Here is a 19,998-nt window from a genome sequence, read left to right on the forward strand (position 1 = left end):
TTGAATTTAGAACCAAATCTAATCACCTTGTGTGAAATAAACTGATAACAGAGAGACTTTTGAAGTAAAGTCTTACTCTCTCATTTTTCTCAAGTAGATTTTTTTTGGTGTGCACATTGATCAATGGCACACCCTTTCTGTGTTGCCATTAATTAATTAATTAATTAATTATATTTTTTATTGGTTGTTCAAAACATTACAAAGCTCATGACATATCATCTTTCATACAGTTGATTCAAGTGAGTTATGAACTCCCATTTTTACCCCAAATACAAATTGCAGAATCACATCAGTTACACATTCACAATTTTTACATAATGCCATATTAGTGACTGTTGTATTCTGCTGCCTTTCCTATCCCCTACTATCCCCCCTCCCCTCCCCTCCCATCTTCCCTCCCTACCTCATCTGCTGTTGTTCAATTCTCTCCCTTGTTCCCCCCACCTTTCCCCTCACAACCTCTTATATGTAATTTTGTGTTACATTGAGGGTCTCCTACCATTTCCATAATCTTTCCATTCTCTCTCCCTTTCTCTCCCCCCACTCATCTCTGTTTAATGTTAATCTTTTCCTCATGCTCTTCCTCCCTGTTCTGTTCTTAGTTGCTCTCTTTATATCAAAGAAGACATTTGGCATTTGTTTTTTAAGGATTGGCTAGCTTCGCTTAGCATAATCTGTTCTAATGCCATCCATTTCCCTGCAAATTCTATGATTTTGTCATTTTTTGGTGCTGCATAATACAACGAATTGTATATGGATGCCACATTTTTTTTTTATCCATTCATCTATTGAAGGGCATCTAGGTTGGTTCCACAGTCTAGCTATTGTGAATTGTGCCGCTATGATCATTGATGTGGCAGTATCCCTATAGTACGCTCTTTTAAGATTCTCAGGGAATAGTCCGAGAAAGGCAATAGCTGGGTCAAATGGTGGATCCATTCCCAGCTTTCCCAGGAATCTCCATACTGCTTTCCAAATTGGCCTCACCAATTTGTAGTCCAACCAGCAGTGTACAAGTGTACCTTTTTCCCCACATCCTCACCAACACTTATTGTTGTTTGACTTCATAATGGCTGCCACTCTTACTGGAGTGAGATGGTATCTTAGGGTGGTTTTAATTTGCATTTCTCTGACTGCTAGAGATGGTGAGCATTTTTTCATGTACTTGTTGATTGATTGTATGTCCTCCTCTGAGAAGTGTCTGTTCAGGTCCTTGGCCCATTTGTTGATTGGGTTATTTGTTATCTTATTGTTTAATTTTTTGAGTTCTTTGTATATTCTGGATATTAGGGCTCCATCTGAAGTGTGAGGGGTAAAAATTTGTTCCCAGGATGTAGGCTCTCTGTTTACCTCTCTTATTGTTTCTCTTGCTGAGAAAAAACTTTTTAGTTTAAGTAAGTCCCATTTGTTTATTCTTGTTATTAACTCTTGGGCTATGGGCGTCCTATTAAAGAATTTGGAGCCCGACCCCACAGTATATAGATTGTAGCCAACTTTTTCTTCTATCAGATGCAGTGTCTCTGATTTGATATCTAGGTCCTTGATCCATTTTGAGTTAACTTTTGTGCATGGTGAGAGAAAGGGATTCAGTTTCATTTTGTTGCATATGGATTTCCAATTTTCCCAGCACCATTTGTTGAAGATGCTATCCTTCCTCCATTGTATGCTTTTAGCCCCTTTATCAAATATAAGAAAGTTGTACTTTTGTGGATTGGTGTCTGTGTCCTCTATTCTGTACCATTGGTCCACCTGCCTGTTTTGGTACCAGTACCATGCTGTTTTTGTTACTATTGCTCTGTAGTACAGTTTGAACTCTGGTATCCCTATACCGCATGATTCACACTTCCTGCTTAGAATTGCTTTTGCTATTCTGGGTCTTTTGTTTTTCCAAATGAATTTCATGATTGCTTTATATATTTCTACAAGAAATGCCATTGGGATTTTGATTGGCATCGCATTAAACCTGTAGAGAACTTTGGGTAATATCACCATTTTGATGATGTTAGTTCTGCTATCCATGAAGAGGGTACATTTTTCCATCTTCTAAGATCTTCTTCTATCTCTCTCTTTAGGATTCTGTAGTTTTCATTTGTATAAATCTTTCACCTCTTTTGTTAGGTTGATTCCAAAGTATCTTATTTTCTTTGAGAATATTGTGAATGGAGTGGTTTTCCTCATTTCCATTTCAGAAGTTTTGTTGCTGATATACAGGAATGCCTTTGATTTATGCGTGTTGATTTTATATCCTGCCACTTTGCTGAATTCATTTATTAACTCTAGCAGTTTCTTTGTAGACCCTTTTGGGTCTGTTAAATATATTATCATGTCATTAATTATATTATTTAATGAATTAATTTTAACACAATCATTCCTGCGTGAAATATAATTAGCACAACCACTTGGAAATCAGTATGGAGACTCCTCAAAAGACTAAAAATGCAAACACCAAATGATCCAGTTATCATATCCTTGGTATTTAGCCAAAGATCTAAAATCAGCATACTATAGTAATACATGCACATCAATGTTTATAGCAATGTAATTCACAGTAGCTAAATTATGGAACCAGTCCAGGCACCTGATAATAAATGAATGCATAAAAAAATGTGATATACATGCATAATGGAATTTTACTCAGCTATAAAGAACAATGAAATCATGGTAGTTGCTGGTAAGTGGATGGAACTGGAGAACATGATGCTACATGAAATAAGCCAGACTCAGAGAATCAAGAGTCAAATGTTTTTCCTCATATGCAGAAGTATTAAGGTTTAAATATGAGATGTCCCTCAAAAGCTCTTACATTGTGTGAGACAACATAAGAAGGTTCAGAGGTGAAATGATTAGATTGTAAAAGATTTGACCTAATTAGTGGATTAATCTACTGATCTAGATTAACTGGGTGGTGACTGAAGGCAGGTAGGGTATGGTTGGAAGAAGTCACTGGGGGCAAGCCTTTAGGGATTTTATTTTGTCCCTGGTAAGCAGAGCAGTCTCTCTGCTTCCTGGTTGCCATGTTCTGAGCTGTTTTCTTCTGTCACACACTTTTTGCCATGATGTTCTACCTCACCTTGGGCCCGGAACTATCATGGACTGAAACTCTGAAACCATGAACCAAATAAACTTTTCATCCTTTAAGTTGTTCCTGTCAGGTCTTTTGGTCACAGGCAACAAAATGTGACTGAAACAGGAAGCTAGACCAAAATAAGGGAAAGGTGGGTGTGAATCCTAATAGAAGGGTGGCACCAAAACAGGCTGGTAGACCAATGGTACAGAATGGAGGACACAGAGACTAACTCACAAAATTACAGCTACCTTATATTAGACAAAGGTGCCAAAACCATGCACTGGAGAAAGGAGAGCATCTTCAACAAATGGTGCTGGGAAAACTGGAAATCCATATGCAACAAAGTGAAATTGAATCCCCATCTCTCACCATGCACAAAAGTTAACTCAAAATGGATCAAGGATCTAGGGATTAAACCAGAAACTCTGCATCTATAGAAGAAAAAGTAGGCCCTAATCTTCATCATATGGGGATAGGCCGCAACTTCCTTAGTAAGACACCTATAGCACAAGAATTAAGATCAAGAATCAACACATGGGACGAATTCAAACTAAAAAGTTTTTTCTCAGCAAAAGAAATAATATGTGAGGTGAATAGGGAGCCTACATCCTGGGAACAAATTTTTACCCCTCACACATCAGATAGAGCTCTAATCTCTAGGGTATATAAAGAGCTGAACAAGACAAGCACCAAAAAAAAAAAAAAAAAAAAAAACAAATAATCCAATCAATGAATGGGCCAAGGACCTGAACAGACACTTATCAGAAGAGGATATATAATCAATAAATAAATATATGAAAAAATGCTCATCATCTCTAGCAATCAGAGAAATGCAAATTAAAACCACTCTCAGATACTGTCTCACTCCAGTAAGAGTGGCAGCCATTATGAAGTCAAACAACAAGTGCTGGGAAAAGGTACACTAATACACTGCTGGTGGGACTGCAAATTGGTGCAGCCAATTTGGAAAGCAGTAGGGAGATTTCTTGGAAAACTGGGAATGGAACCACCATTTGACCCAGCTATTCCTCTTCTCGGACTATACCCAAAAGAACTAAAAACAGCATATTACAGGGACACAGCCACATCAATGTTTATTATAGCAGCACAGTTTACAATAGCTGAACTGTGGAGCCAAACTATATGTCCTTCAGTGGATGAATGGATAAAAAAATGTGGCATTTATACACAATGGAATATTACTCAGCAATAAAAATAATAAGATAATGGCATTTGCAGGGAAATGGATGGCATTAGAGAAGATTATGCTACGTGAAGTTAGCCAATCCCCAAAAAACAAATGCCAAATGATAAAAGGGGGGTGACTCAAAATGGGGTTGGGCGGGAGAGCAAGGGAGGAAGATTACCTCTAGATAGGAAATAGGGGTGGGCGGGAAAGGAAGGGAGAAGGGGAATAGCATGGATGGTGAAAGGAGACTCTCATCATTATTCAAAATACATATATAAAGATGTGAATTTAGTGTCAACAATCCTTATATATAATCAGAGATATAATAAGTTATTGTATAATGGTGTATTAAGAATTGTAATGCAAAATAAATAAATAAATAAATAAATAAATAATAAAAAACATAAAATAGAAGGGAGATAAGTGGAGCAGAGGAGAGAGATGGGGGAGAAATGGAAAAAGCAGAGGAGGGGAGGAAGGAGAAATGGTAAAAGAGAGGAACAATGGAATGAAAGTGACCAAATTATGCTGTGTACATGTATAAATATACCACAGTGAATCTCAACTGTATGTACATCTATAAGCAACAATTAATTAATTAATTAATAGAAGAAAGTCTAGCAGAGTAGAGGAAGGGGAACGGGGGAGGAAGAGTAGAAAGGAAAACTGAAGAGGAACAAATTATACCCTTTACATTTCAAAACGAGTCATTTTTACCTACATTTAGTAGAATAATTTAGGCATTTATTTTCTCCATTTCCAAGACTGCATTTTAAAACTATGGTTTTCATCAGCCTGTAGAACATTACTAAATAAGTCACATCTCTAACAATATTGAAATTCTCCATGTCATCTTGCCCTCCCTTTCCACCTCATGAGTTGAATAATTAACAGGAAAAATGTAAGAATATTGAAAATAAAATATACCAATATGGAAGAATGTCAACCTACATTTCCCTGGTGCATGGTGGAAGTTAAGGTTTAAATAATGTTCCCTACAGAATCATTTCTATGCAAACTTCCCTTGAGTTGTCTCTAAATTAGTTTTTGAAGAATCCTAAATAATTTTTCATAAGAAAGTTTTATACCCATGAAGTAACCCCCACCATGTGATTTGAGGATAAGGTTGACTGAGCATCTGTGTACTTCTTCCAGTCCTGAACCTGTTAGTGTCAAAAAAGCACATTACTGAAACATCTTAATCTAACGTGAAGGCCATAACATCACCCTGAAACCAGTTCTCTCCAGAAGGGTTGACAAATGATGGCTGAAGGGCCAAACTGAACTTGTCACCTGTTTGTAAATAAAGCTTACTGGAGTAAAGCCATGTATATCTGTATATTTTTGATGGCTGATTTAACATGATAAACCTTGGGGTTCAGACAAAAGAAACTGTCTGGATCATAGGTCAAAAATATTTTCTATCTATAGGCCTTTTGTAGACAATGTTGGCAAGTATGTGTACAAATACCACCAGGACAACAACACACCTCAACAACTCTGTCAGACGACTGGTCCCCTATGCTCAAATCCTTATATAACCTGCTAATCCTTCTCAAATGAATATATGCTGTTTTTGTCAGCCACACAGCTTAGAAGAATAAACAGTACACATTTTTAAATGATGAAAATGTTTTAAAGAAGGAAGCCAGAGTGTTCTTAAAATCAACCCAGTATCCATGATACAGCCTAAAATAGAATGCAAAATGTCCACCTGATATAGAATAGCAGAATGAAGAAAACTGGAGAGGAATATGTATCTAATTAAAGGGAAATTACAAAATGAGAAAATTAATGTTATAAATGGAAGTCTGCTTCTTCACTGAATAATTTTTAAATGTGAAAGGAGTGCAATTGAATATAAAGTAACTTTAAATTTGTAAAGTATGAACCTTCATAAAGACCATGAAAGATTTTAGTGAATTCATGACAATTTAAAATATTTCCACAACTATCATTGTGTGAATGTGAATTTGTGAAAAATATAAATTAGATTTTTGTAATGAAGTTTTATTATTTTTAAATCTATCTTATTGTTACTGGTCAGGGATCTGAGGAGATCTCCACAAGTGGGTAGTGGGATCTCAATGAGGCCCAGATATTTTTTTGACTTACATTGCTGAAAAGAATTTCAGGACACGTCAAAAGCAAGGCAAAAGCAAAGATTTATTAATGGACAGCAAAATAATGGTATACACACCTCAAAGGCAGAGTATGGACACTCTTTGCCTTTCAGCAAAGAAGAGTGATGTGTGTTGGATTGAGCTCTCTGATTATAAATAGTATGTTCCTGGGAACACATGTGCAGGTCCCAGGCAAGTTTTTGTGAAAGCCAAATCCTTTATTAATCATTTGGTATTTGGGGTTCAGAATGTTTCTTCTAGGTTAAGCAGTTTAGCCATAAAGCAGTTTCAAGCACATTGTGCGGATCTTTGAATCTAATAGATTGTATTTTCATAATAGTTGATCTGGTATGTGCTGGAGGTTTTGGTCATCTGAATAAACAGACAAGCTTATTGGCTGGTCATGCTTGTAGATCCAAGTCTCCATCAAGTGGGGGGTCTCTTTTGCTCTCTTCCTGAGATTTGATCTATCTCATTATGAATGGAATGTCACTATTGGTGACAGAGGTGTTCAGGGAAGTTATAATATACCATCTTCTATTTACTAGGCATTGGTGGTATGCAATATGCTTTATAATAAGTTTTTCTCACTCCAGATGAGGAGATTTACCCTCTAATCATATTTATAAATAAGGTCTTATCTCATTCGTTAGCTGGGAGCTGAATTTTTTATTTAAACTAAGCCTTGTCTTACTCTATTGCCTCCTTATCGTAGAATATCTCATCATATTATACAGCTTTAAAGGAAAACATATGATGTGCCTCATTTAAGTCTGCATAATAAAAGTAGACAACATATACCAGAGATGCACAATAATTAGTTGTAAGAGGGAAATAATTTACATTTAAATATTGGTGGTAAAGCAATAAAACTGGATACCTGAAGTTAAATAAGGATCTTGTTTATTCTATTTGAAATAATTAGGCCCACTCAATATACTCCAGAAGAACAACTCATAAACAAATACATTATTACAGAGCTTAATCAGTAATGCCTTATTAATTTCCAAAGGAGCTTTTCTTTTCAAGGACATCAATGACCACCATGTTGGTAAATCCAAAGATGAGTTCTCATTCCTCATCTTTCTTGACCTGTTGGCAGCATTTGACACTCTTTTCACTCTCTCTTTCTCATCTCTTAGCACTATTCATGAACTTTTTTTCTATCTCACTAGTTACCTCTTCTCAGTCCTCAGTGTTTGTTTCTTCTTTTCTCCTCTATATCTTTGATGTGGTGTGCAGGACTCGAAGCTTTAAATACTATCTATCAGCTGAAGATTGCCCAATTTATATCTCTGGCCTGGACTCCTTTCTCAATCCAACATCTCCCATTGAAATACCTAATGGATATTTCAAACTTACATTACAAGTGAGTTTCTTATTTCTCTTCCAAACCTGCTCTATCCTCAACCTTGAACTCCCTCTGTATAGATGTTGAGGCTAAAAATAAGATCATCCTTTTTTTTTCTTATACTCCATTCTTAATTCTTTAGAAATCTTTATTAGTAAAACAAAAATATATACTTATAGTCAGCTAATTTTCAACATTGCTAGATGTCTGGAAGGACTCTCACATTTGGACTATAGTTATTATTAAGGACAAGCCACTCTGGCATTAAGATTGAGTTTTTAACATCTTCCAAAGAACAATTCTTTGACATCCTCCACTACTTCTACCAACCTTAATAAACCATAAGATATTCTGTTGTTGTATTGAACACAATAAACCTCTATTATCTTTTATGCATAATAATTATGTACTTTCAAATTCTTTATAACAAATAAACTTGTCTTTATCCTTGAAAATTCTTTCCATCTATAAAAACTTCTGGGGCATCTTGGTTACGGTAGTATATTTAATGATTTTTCTCATTTGGATTCATGGGAAATTTTTTTCATTTAACAATTTTTACCTATCATACGAATTTTCAGGAAAAAATTAGAATTATAAGTCAGTGATAGGTAGACTTGTATAAAAGACTCTTTTAAAAAGAAATACAAAAAAAAGCATCTACATTATTCCTAAATATTACTGCTTTGGTGTGGTTTTTCACTTTCATTCTCAAGTAACTGTTAAGAACATCTTTAATTCAGAAGGTGAAGATAGATGCAATTCAAAAATCACACTTTTTTTAAAATTACATAGAATGCATGGGTTTCTACTACACTCCATAGTCATTATTCTATGTTATATATAGGCTTCATTTATGTTCTGTGAATTCATGTTGTCTGAACATGCTTTCTCATACATTGAATGTATACTTGGATCAAAACAAAAACACATGTGGTTATATAGTCATGGGGGGGTTGGAGGGGTTCAGTAGGGAGGACCTCAAAATGGTTGGCCAATAGTTATTAGTTGGCTACTTTGTACTAAGAATTAATAGAATTAAAGATGTCTACTTTATCTTTATAATGTATTAATTTGTGAATAGAAAGCTTGAAGGTGATAATAGTAGCATCTTAGGTTTTATAAATCTACCTTGAAGCAATCAATCCTTAATTCTTTATTGGTTAGGTTATAAACTCTGGAACAAGAATTTCTTTAAATAATGAATTTTTAAATAAGATCTATTGAAGTTTACTACTTGCCAAAGTGCTTCAGTTTCTATTTTAAAAAGATCTTTTTGCTCTTCCTGCCTAGTTCTATATATATGTTTATGTTTTTTTGGAGATTGGGATATGTTCTTTCCACTTTTTAAAAATCTGTTTTGAATTTATATTTCCCCACTGCAACTGACAGTCTTGATGAAAGTAAAAGTGGGTTGGATAAGTGAAAATCTCTAACATTTTTATTTTTAAGGGCAAAGGGTAACTGAGTTTATGCAATGAATGTGGATGATTTTAATAATCCAATTCTAAACTAGACAACTCTTCTTTCGGATTTCATGATGATTATAAGTTACTTAGAATGTTGAAAAACAGCTATTTTTCCATTATACTTTTTAAGTTATCTTCATTCCAATGTAATATCAGCCAATCATTGCTATAGTTTTTACTATTCAGAGTTATAAAATTTATCATTTAATGTGTGCTTTGGAATGTCAATATAAGATTGAAGAACAAAACCCAGATTTATATCTATTGTGCTGTCAATATTTTGGTATAAGTTTTTTAGGACCTGTTTTTTTTTTAGTTTATTTATATATTTTAAGGTGCCTACCACGTTGTTTGCTACGTGTAGACATTAAATAAATACTTTCCATCTCCTTTAAAATGTAAAGTAAAAGCATTGAAGTCTGAGTTAGCTTTAATAGAAGGCACTTTAGAAGGGGGAAAAATAAGTTAGCAACTCTTTGGTTTGGCAGTATCAATGCTCCTGAGACCTTGGTATGAAGACATGGATCTCTGATTCTTATCCAAAAATTTAGATAAGAAGTAAAGCATCAAATAGCTATATTAGAAGTGGGCAATAACAATAAATTATTACTTAGTGGTGGATTAAAAATCTTACCAGCATAGCCATACAATTGTATATATACATGCACTTAAGCATATTAAGATTTTAAGGGAATTTTTAAGAAACTTTAAAGAATATTTCTGATGTATTATTCTTACTACACATGATTTGTGGCAATGAGTAACTACCATTTCCTTCTCTTCTTCTCCCAGCTCCTATGGAAAAACAAATTACTTGCTATATAAAATACAGGTTATCAACAATATTGCTAATTGATGGTGTAGCTGCCAAATTCCAAATTACATTCTGACAAAGAATGTGACCTAATGTTACTCAATAACATTTCATCAATCACAAGCCAGAAAATAACCAACAACCATTATTTTCTTTGGATCAGTAATGCAACTTAATAGTGGCAGTTCACATGATTAAAGGCCAGTAACCAGATTAAAAGTCTAAGTTTGTAATTTTTTTTCACTAAAAAAAGCATGCATTAAGTGATATTTGAGTTGCATCCAAAGTATGGGGAAAATCCCATCAATTTGATAAAAAGCTTTCAATGAGTATTTAATGAGTACCTACCCTTGCCCAGTTAAGGACACACTAGGGGATATAATGGTAGAGGGTATAATCTCTGTTTCCCAAGAATTTATAATATGATTGAGTCAAGAAAATGAGCAGATTTAAAACAAAAAGCAAAAGCTGAATGGCTAAAAATTAAACATTGTAGGATATTCCAGAAGAATAAATCTATGTAAATTTTTGTTGTCAGAATATAACAATGCATAGATAGTAAACTTGAAGGGGATGTGTGAATTGAAGGCATTTCAGTGGTCCCTCTCCACCTGACAAGCTGGCTTCCATACATACTCAAATGAACTGGCACCTAAAAAGACAACTGCTTCTCTTACCAATTCTTGAGGACATGAAATTTAAAACACGATACTGTTGTCTGGAATTCTACAGTCAATAGCGTTCCAGTGACAATTGAGATGATGAACATCCACACACTTGAGCAACTTGGACTTAAGGTTCAAAGCAGAGAACCAAGTACAGAATCTTGAATGATGAAGGAAAAATTTTTTTTTATTTTATTCACTGAGTAACTAACAAGCAGTTTACAATCAAAGCAGTTGAGATAAGAAGTAATATTGAATTAAGTCATCCATACAACTTGAGAAAAGGGAACAAAAACAAGGATGAATGGGTTTATTTGGCAGAAAGGAGCAGATATCCTTTGGACAAGTTGGATGGTGAGAAAGATGAAGGGAGGAAGGGAGGAGGAGGGAGAGGGAGGGAGGGAGAGAGAGAGAGAGAGAGAGATTGATTGATTTTCATGCTGCCTAGTTCTGTGACCAGCACCACCAAACTAGCAGGTTCCAGGGATGAGTGATGGAAGATTAGAAAAAATAAAGAGTCACATATGCAGATCTTGAAGATAAAGCTGGGGTTGGGTGGAGCTCTGCTCTCTGATGGAGAAGCAGGTCTAAAGAATTACACCAGCAATCTTTATTATATATGTCTCATTAATCAGATTAAAGACTATGCAAGCATTATTCTTTGTATTCATGAAAGTTACAGAGTTAGCAACAGTATGCAGCTATTTCCTTAGTTACATTCTACAGTTGCAATGTGCAATATTAGGAGCATTGTGCAGCTCTCAAGAAAGTCCATTGTTAAAAGTTCCTGATTTGGGGGCAGATTCAGGAGCAGTGGAACTGGTGAAACATTGTGGTTATCTTAGCAAGGGAAGTTCCTTCATTCCTAGGAGCTGTGTGTCTGAGAATAAGGTCAAAGCTGATAAGACTCTCGAAACAGAGTCTTCCCATAGACAGCATAGTAATTGGCCATCCTACACCTTTGCCTAGAAACTTTCCCTGTCACCAAGCATGCCATACCCATGAAGTCATCAGGGACCCCAATATCACACACTGGTCTCCCAATCACTGTCACCACTCTCTACAGTCTAGAACATTCTAGAATCACACCCCAATCTTATTCTTTTCTTTTGAAAACAAAAATGACCACTGCGAGATCACTGCTTTGATGACTATTTTAGTGTTTAATAATAGGAAAAAAACCTTCAAAAATAAGAATTACTTTTCTGTTAAAAAGTCAACCTTAGTGCTAAACATAAACACAGTAAACTGACTGCTCATCATTAAATGGGCTAATGGTGCAAACTTTGCTCAGATTCTTTCATTTCATGATGTAGTCTATAGAGGATGAATCCAATTTGTTGAAACAGAGAAGCTCATCAATGTTAAAGAGTGCTTAGAGAATCACAGGTTTGCTTTGATGTTATTTTTATGTAAGTAAGCTAACTTTATTCATTTTCCCTACTAACCTGTGTTTGACTTATACTTTGGTGTCCATCACTAACTCAGATATACAAAATTGGAAAGTCAGAAAAGATAAAGCACTTAAAGGAACACTAAACCTTAATTTCAGTAAGAAAATAAATCCTTATATGGCCAAGAATAAATATTAAAATTGGAATAAATTTTAATTTGTTGTGATATTATTCCTAAGAGTTGTTAGTAATCAAACCACTCTTAAATTTATTTGGGGACTGCTTTGTGCTTAGGACATGTATCTTTATCTTTTATAGTTTGCAGTTTGGGGTTCTATTTTCATTCACAACTAGAAGGAAAAAGGGAAAAAACTGATTTATCTAAGAAATAATACAAGAAAATTTCCTTGAACAGAAAACCTGAGTCTCTATCTTGAACAAGATCACTGAATTTCCACTGGTTAAATTAAAAACAACACCACAATACATATCATTAGAAATTTCAGCAAGCAAGGGTAAAACAAAACAAAACAAAACTTAAAATATCTCAGAGAGGGGACAAAAGCTGGTTATCTAGATAGGATTAGGAATCAGCACAGTTTTAGACTCCTCGTCACACAGGAAACATAAGAACCATAGAAAGAACCATAGAGGAATGCTTTAACAATTCTCTTGGCAAATTATTTCTCGTCTAGAATTCAAACTCCTGATATCACAAAACACACATGAGGATAAAATAAAGATATTTTCAGGCATGAACATTTCTCTATAATTTTTTTCCATAGATATATTCTTTGGAAACTACTACAGGTTGTTCTCCACCAAAATGCAGAAGTGAAAAAAGCACAACGTTGATATTAGATGTGGGAGCAAAAAAGATTGGAATTTGCATATGAGAGAAGCCCTAGAGCTCAGGGCAGTGGTCTAGTTGTGGGCCTGGTGAGCAGCAGGACAGTTGGAACTCTGCAGGAATTGAAAACAACAACGAACTGGAACTGAAAGGTAATTTAACACGTGGTCATGCAGAATGTGATGTTCCAAGGATGTGATGTTCTTAGAGCTGTGTTCCAGAATGGGGAATGATTGGTAATAAATAAGGAAATAACAAATAATAAATAAAGACCATCATTAACTTCAGAAGAAAAGTTTTTGCATTAAAAAAAGAAAATGTATCTCTTGTGTCTTTGCCGAACAACATTAATATAATGATGTAGGATAATTCCCGAATAGTGAGTTAACCAAAAAGGTTGGGAAAATGAGAAGACCAACAATTGAGGAAGGGAATATACAAAAACTAAATTCATATATTTCATTTTTGAAGGTTAGTAGATAGTATTTTAAATAATGTTGAATAAAATTTTACTTAAACTTCACAGGAAATGCAGGACAAATAGTTTAAGAATTTAAAAGTATTGCATCCAGCTGTGGGATTTAATGGCAGGATAAGAGGTTCCTGTTTTTATAAGCTTTACAGCAGTACTTTAAGTAAGAACTCATGTTATATTGATAAAAAAATAAAAGAAGTAAAATTGCACATAGAAGCCACTAGATGGGTATAAGTAGGGATATATTGAGGTCTGGCTTATATTTTAAATGTGGGAAAAAAGTGCAGGTTATAAAAGAGCATGTATAGAAGGATGTTGGGAACAATACAGAAAAAAATTATGGGCAAAATAAGTTAATTCTAGTAGTAGAATTTCAAGTGATTTAAGAAATTATTAAACATATGTTATATAACATGTTCATATTATATACATGTGTGTACATATATTTATATTTTTTATATTTTATATATTATGCTAACTTCTATTACAAGTCTATCACTTGGGAGGAAATTGCTGGAAGTCAGAAATATTTAGGCAGGAGTTAACCCAGGTAAAACTTAAGCTTGAGATTCTTGCATATGCAAGGTGGGGGGGCATTTCATATTTCTTAATTTGTTGAATTTTGCCTTCTCCCTACATATTGTGCAATTGTAGGCCTCAAAAGATCTATATCTACCCTTAGACTTGGGTTCAAATTCTAGTTCTATCATTTACAACTGTGTGATCTTAAGGAACCCATGTGATATCTTAGGCAGCTTTATTATACTTTCCTCATTTGGAAAATAAAAATGCTATCATTCTATTTCAGAGAATATTATTGTCAAGATTAGATTAAATACTAAAAGTAAAATGTCTTTTACTGGGTTTGGCACATACTACAACTCTGTAAATGTTAGTTCCTCTCTTTTAACATCTTATAAAATAATATATGATGAATTTTATGATTCTTCTTATTTCAGAGCGGACTTTAAATTGCAGCTGAATGTATGGTCAATGTTTCATCTTAGCACTTCCAAATCTTTTTAGTTTAGCCACTGGGGCATGTTTCTGTGGACGGCTTCTCTTTCCGTTTATGCTTTGCTTGTAGTCTTATGTGTTTTGTTTGCTTATTTGAACTAAATGTGTATCTTTTGTTTTCCGTATTCATGAATGAGAGCGAGAGGGTTGTCTGTAAAAACATGACATTCTACAGTAGTTTTCTGGGGCTGCAGAAACAACAATGCCACTGATTGTGTGGCTTAAAACAATAATAACTCATTTTCTCACACTTTTGAAAGTAAGAAGTCCAAGAGCAAGGTGTCAGCAGGGCCCTACTTCCTCTGAAGTCTCTAGGGAAGAAATCCTCTGGCCTTTTTCTAGCTTCTAGTGCTCACAGCAATCCCGAGTTACTCAGTTGTGGCAGCATCTCTTCATTCTTTTCCTTTGTTGATATCAAATGACACATTTCCCTGTGGGGTGTGTCGGAGGTGGCATATGTGTGTGTGTCTCCAAATCTCTTTCTTCTTATAAACACACTTGCCCTTGCAATTAGGGCTCAGCCTAATCCAGTATAACCTCATTTTAAATGGATTCTTCTGCAAACACCCTGTATTTCCAAATAAGGTAACACTTTACAGGAACCTGTTGTGAAGTCTTAATATAAATCTTGGGGGGTGGGCACAGTTCAAACCACAACACACACCAAGCATTTTAGTCACTTGCAATACAATCGACATCAAGCTTCATTGTGTCTTCATTGGTAAATGTTTTTAATTTCCAGGAAATTAAAATTGCTATCTTAAGAGAAATTTAATAAACCCAACATGACTTTTTAACCTGAAGGCAATTTTTAAAAGAATTCTTCTATTTTAATGAAACTAAACATTAGTTTTCATAATATGACCTTTTGATTTTTCATATATTCCTATGTAAACGTAACCATTTAGGAACAAGTACCAAAGGATCAATAATGGCTGCCCTCCACTTGACAAAAAAGAAATGTGAGAAACATTCTAGCAAGTCTTATCAATCTATCTGTTCACTCATGATAAAAAGTAAGATTCGATAAGGTCTGAATCTAAGGTTTACTCTGGGAAATGGTGACAATAGCTTGATATTTCAACCCCCAACTCATGAGTCATGCCCAGTATCCCCTTGCAGCTAACAGCATGAAAAATTCTACTTTAGCCAAGTGGTTTAGGTCAAAATGATGTTCATACCACAAAATAAACATAATGGGTCTTGATAAAAATCACTTTGTACAATAGATGTTAAGTCAGAAGCACATATTTGAATGTTACATTGAAAACAGTGCCTCATCTAATCCAAAAATTTTTGCCTCAAATTATCCAAGTAATTTATGATTTATAAATATGTCTGTATTTTTCCTTTAGTTCCTCAAAGGAATAAAATATATGTACATATATTCTTTCTGGTTTTTTAAAAAAATTTCATGTCAAACGATAGGTGTGTGTCTGCTTCCAAAAGAACAAATATTTTCACAACTTATCTGTTGAGATGCTAAATATCTTCTAATTCTAAAATTGAGTATTTTAATATTGGCCTATGGAATTGTAATTTTATGGAAAGTTTCATACTGCATATCTCCATATCTCAGGATGGTGTCCTTTGTCCTTACTTTGTTCTAAATACAAAGCAGGTTAGGCTTTCCACAGGAACATTTTAAATTCCTTGACTGAAGGCACTTGGACCTATTCAACTACTTGTACCTTTATTGCTTGGCATATCCTGGCACACAGTAGGTAGCTGGTGAATGTTTTGATTGAATGAATGGCACTGGCATGGTGACCATGGAATGTTTGCCTGTAGCTACAAAACACTCCATAATTCCATGAGGTGAGAGAGAGGGGAGTGGAGACTGTATCTTCCTGGCATCTATGGACTTGTTTTGAAATCACCTTGGCTTGATTTTTAAACCCAGAGGCATCTAGGCTGGTACTATATTATTTTAAATAAAAATTATTTCTCTTTCAACCAAGATTGAAACAAATGAGGTGTTGAGAGTATAATGATGAACTGTTTAGAAAGGAGTGGGCAGAGTTAAGGGAATTTATAAAAGGGATTGTGGTTATGGGTGGGAGTGGGCTCTTACCAGCTTGAGGCTTCAAGGTGCAAGGTGAAGGAGCAGTTATAAACCCTGAGAAAGCTTCTCACGGAGGATCACAGCCACTACAACCCACCTCCACAGAGAGAGTTAGCAGGTAAATACCTGCTCTCTAGCTCCTCCTTCTGGATCTCCTATTGATCAGACCCAATTGGAAGCCTGTAGAAAATGCAGTCAACCAGATACCACAGAATAGGGGAAAGAGGAAGACAGTGAATCAAGAGAGATGCATAGTACATAGTGGGCTATGTACTATGTTGGTTGATATGTAGAATAGACTAAGTGATAAAGAAAAACTTCTTAAACGCCCTCTAATAGGTATCTATTTAAGATCACAGTAGGCTTAAAACAATGCTACATCCAACTTACAGAGTTTATAGTCTAGAACATCTAAAATTGGCATTCCCAATAATTCATCCACTCACTATTCATAGATAGCTTTTTTTCATGCCAAGTAGTGCGCAGGTAGTAAAAAGACAAAATCAGGCAGGCCCCTGTCCCTATAAGTTTGATATGATAGAGGGAACGCAAATGATAGTAGTTAATCAGATAAGCCGAGTACCTACAGGTAATTAGCACCACAGAGCTGATAAACATGGAAAGAAGATACAACATAACTGCATAGGTCGTTTTAGAAAATGGCAGGGGAACCTCTCTGAGAAGGAAACTTAAAGAAAAGGCAGGAGCCAACTCACTTTGTTTTTGAAACTAGCTAGTGGGTTACAAAAATGACGTAGTGGGTACAAATTAGCATTTCTTTTTACATAAAGAGGATGTGACTGGTTGACATGTATCATACATACTAGGAAAGTTTCATGTGAAACTCCATTTTCAGTTGCACATGTACAGGGTATGGGGCTTTAGCGCACGGTATATTCCTCAGGTGGATAGTGGTTTGATGAGGCCATGTCTAGTCTATCACTAACCCTCACATCCAAATCCTTCCATTGTGCCCTTTGGAACAAATAGTTCCTAGGTAGCCAGTCAGCTCTCCTTTTTCGGTAAGGTTTTTTCTGAACATTCCTTTTTCTTTTTCTAAATAAAATCTAGTCATTGCCTGCTGCACTCCTGGCTGAGCTCTGGAGTGAAGAGCATTTTGTTTTGCTTTATGTTTTGTTTTGTTCCTTGCACATACCTTGGAGCTCAGAGAAGGGGAAAATTGTGTCTTCTCTGCCCCCTGCTGTTTTTTCAAGCATTCTCCCTCATCCTCATTCCAGCACTCTGGGTTCCTTGAAGTCTGTGCCAACAAACTCTATGGAGTGGCCCCCCTCCTGAGTTTTATCTCCCTATTTCATCCATTTTCACTCATGGTGACTCATGGTGACTTTACTGGTTGCTCCCTTTCCTCTTCATTATACTCTGGGACAGTTCTTCTGCCTCAATATTTGCTTAGATTATCTCTCTCCTACTTTGACTTCTTAATTCTTTGCATTTTTTCACCTCATCTCATTTACCAATGCCTGTGGTCCCACTTTATTATAATTATCAAAAACTCAAATACCACTAGATTTTCTATCTCAGTCTTTAGACTATTACTGCCAACAACTCCTATTCATTTAAATTACTTACATTAATTCTCTTACTTCAATAATTCTGTGTCCTCCTTGAGACCTTTAATTTGTTACCACTCTTTTTTTCTGTATCTCCTATGCCCCTCTAATTCACATTATTGTAAATCCATGGCAAATAATTAAAATCACTGTTTAAAAAATTTAATTTGCATGCACAAATTAATTGTGCATGCAAATAAAATTGCTACCTGAAAATGCATCAGTTGCAGCAAATTCCAGCTACTCCCCTACTCAATACTGGAGCATTTACATGTTAGTGGAAGAAACATATACAGGTTCCAAGTGATTTCACTTTATATTCATGACCAAATGTCAAGGGGCTCAACTTTGATCAGGGGTCCTATTCAACCACCATAGAATATTTGTTCTTTCATTGTCTAAGGCCACTATTGAAAATCACCTCCTTTTGCTCAAACTCCAACACTCTACCTTCCTTCTTTTCTCTTAGCTGGTGCCTTTAGAGAAGAAACCAGGAGCAATCAGGTAGGAAATCTCACAGCTTTGCATTTCCAATCTACTCTTCTGGCATCTGCACCAGCATCCTGTGCCTGTTCTGTTACAATGGATGAAAGGCACCTGCTCACACTAAAGGTCACTCCTCACTCAACTCACTCATTCTCTGGTCTCATCCTCTAATCCCCTCTCCCTCACTCCTCTTGCCCTGCATTGTCGGGGTGCCAATATTTACTGCTCTGTGGGTCCCTTCTTATTAGCACATAGCTGTGTTGTAGGAATTGACTCTTTTAGCTCTTCCAACCCATTTCACCCAATAACAGAGTCTTGAAAGTTGTACCAATTCTCTCTCTCTCCACTAAGTCATTTTTCATTCTTTTTTTCATCAATAACAGCAGGTTTTCCATCTCTTTCGCTCTCCTGAAACAGCTACTGTGAAAAGACCCATCTCCATGTTTTCAAATCCAATGGCGGTTTGTATGTGTTTTTGTTTCTTATTCAACCTCTCCAACTATTTGACATAAATACTCCTTCCTTTCTGAAATTCTTTCTTCCCTTGGTTTTAGAAATAACACACTAATGTTTCCCTTCTACCTTTCAGATGCTCATTTTCTGTTCTTTTTTCAGACTTTCCCCTCTGTACCTTAATCTCTCAAAGGCTAGAGCTTTTTATTCTATCAAAGTATGCTGTCTAAGTAATATCTTCTAGGTGAGAGTTTTAAATACTACCCACATGGTTACTAATACTAGGTTGATATTTTACTCTCCTGGACTTGGATTTGAATATATAGCTTCCCACTTAATGTGTCTATCTGGATATTCAATAGGCATCTCAAGTTTAGAATAGTCAAAACAGAACACTATTCACCCCACTGAACCCAAACTTGCTTTTCTCACATCTCAGAAAATTGCATCTTCATCTTCTTAATTGCCTCAGCTCCAGACCTAAGAATCATCTTTGCTTTAATTTTTTTTCATCACCTATGTCTTATCCATTAACTTGCCTTCTATTTCTAAATGTGCCATTTTTTTCTTTCTACACTAATGCCCAGCTGGTGGTCAGAGCTGTCATCTTTTCTAACATAAAATAGTTCAGGTGATCTGTGACCTGATTTCTTTGCTTCCCTCTTGAGAGTTAAAGTTATTTTTCAATACTTATATCTGAACATATTACTCACCTACTTATTCTGCTTTAATGGTTATGACTGAATTTAAAATTAAAGATCCTTAACCTGTCAGAGAGGCTCTACCTTGTTCAAAACCTGCTTCTCCCTATTTCACCTGTTATTATTCTTGCTTTCACTGTTACTTTGATCTTTTTCTGTGAATTTAACGTGCTATATATACTTACTGCTATACTCTCTAAGCTTAGAAAGTTCTTCCCTTCAATCTCCACTAGTTTTGCTTGTTACCTAGGTCTTAGCTTTGCTGCAATGTTCTCACGAAGGCCTCTGAACCTCCAGTCTGAACTGGT

Source organism: Ictidomys tridecemlineatus, chromosome 6 (genome assembly GCF_052094955.1).
Source record: "Ictidomys tridecemlineatus isolate mIctTri1 chromosome 6, mIctTri1.hap1, whole genome shotgun sequence".
NCBI classification, from domain to species: domain Eukaryota; kingdom Metazoa; phylum Chordata; class Mammalia; order Rodentia; family Sciuridae; genus Ictidomys; species Ictidomys tridecemlineatus.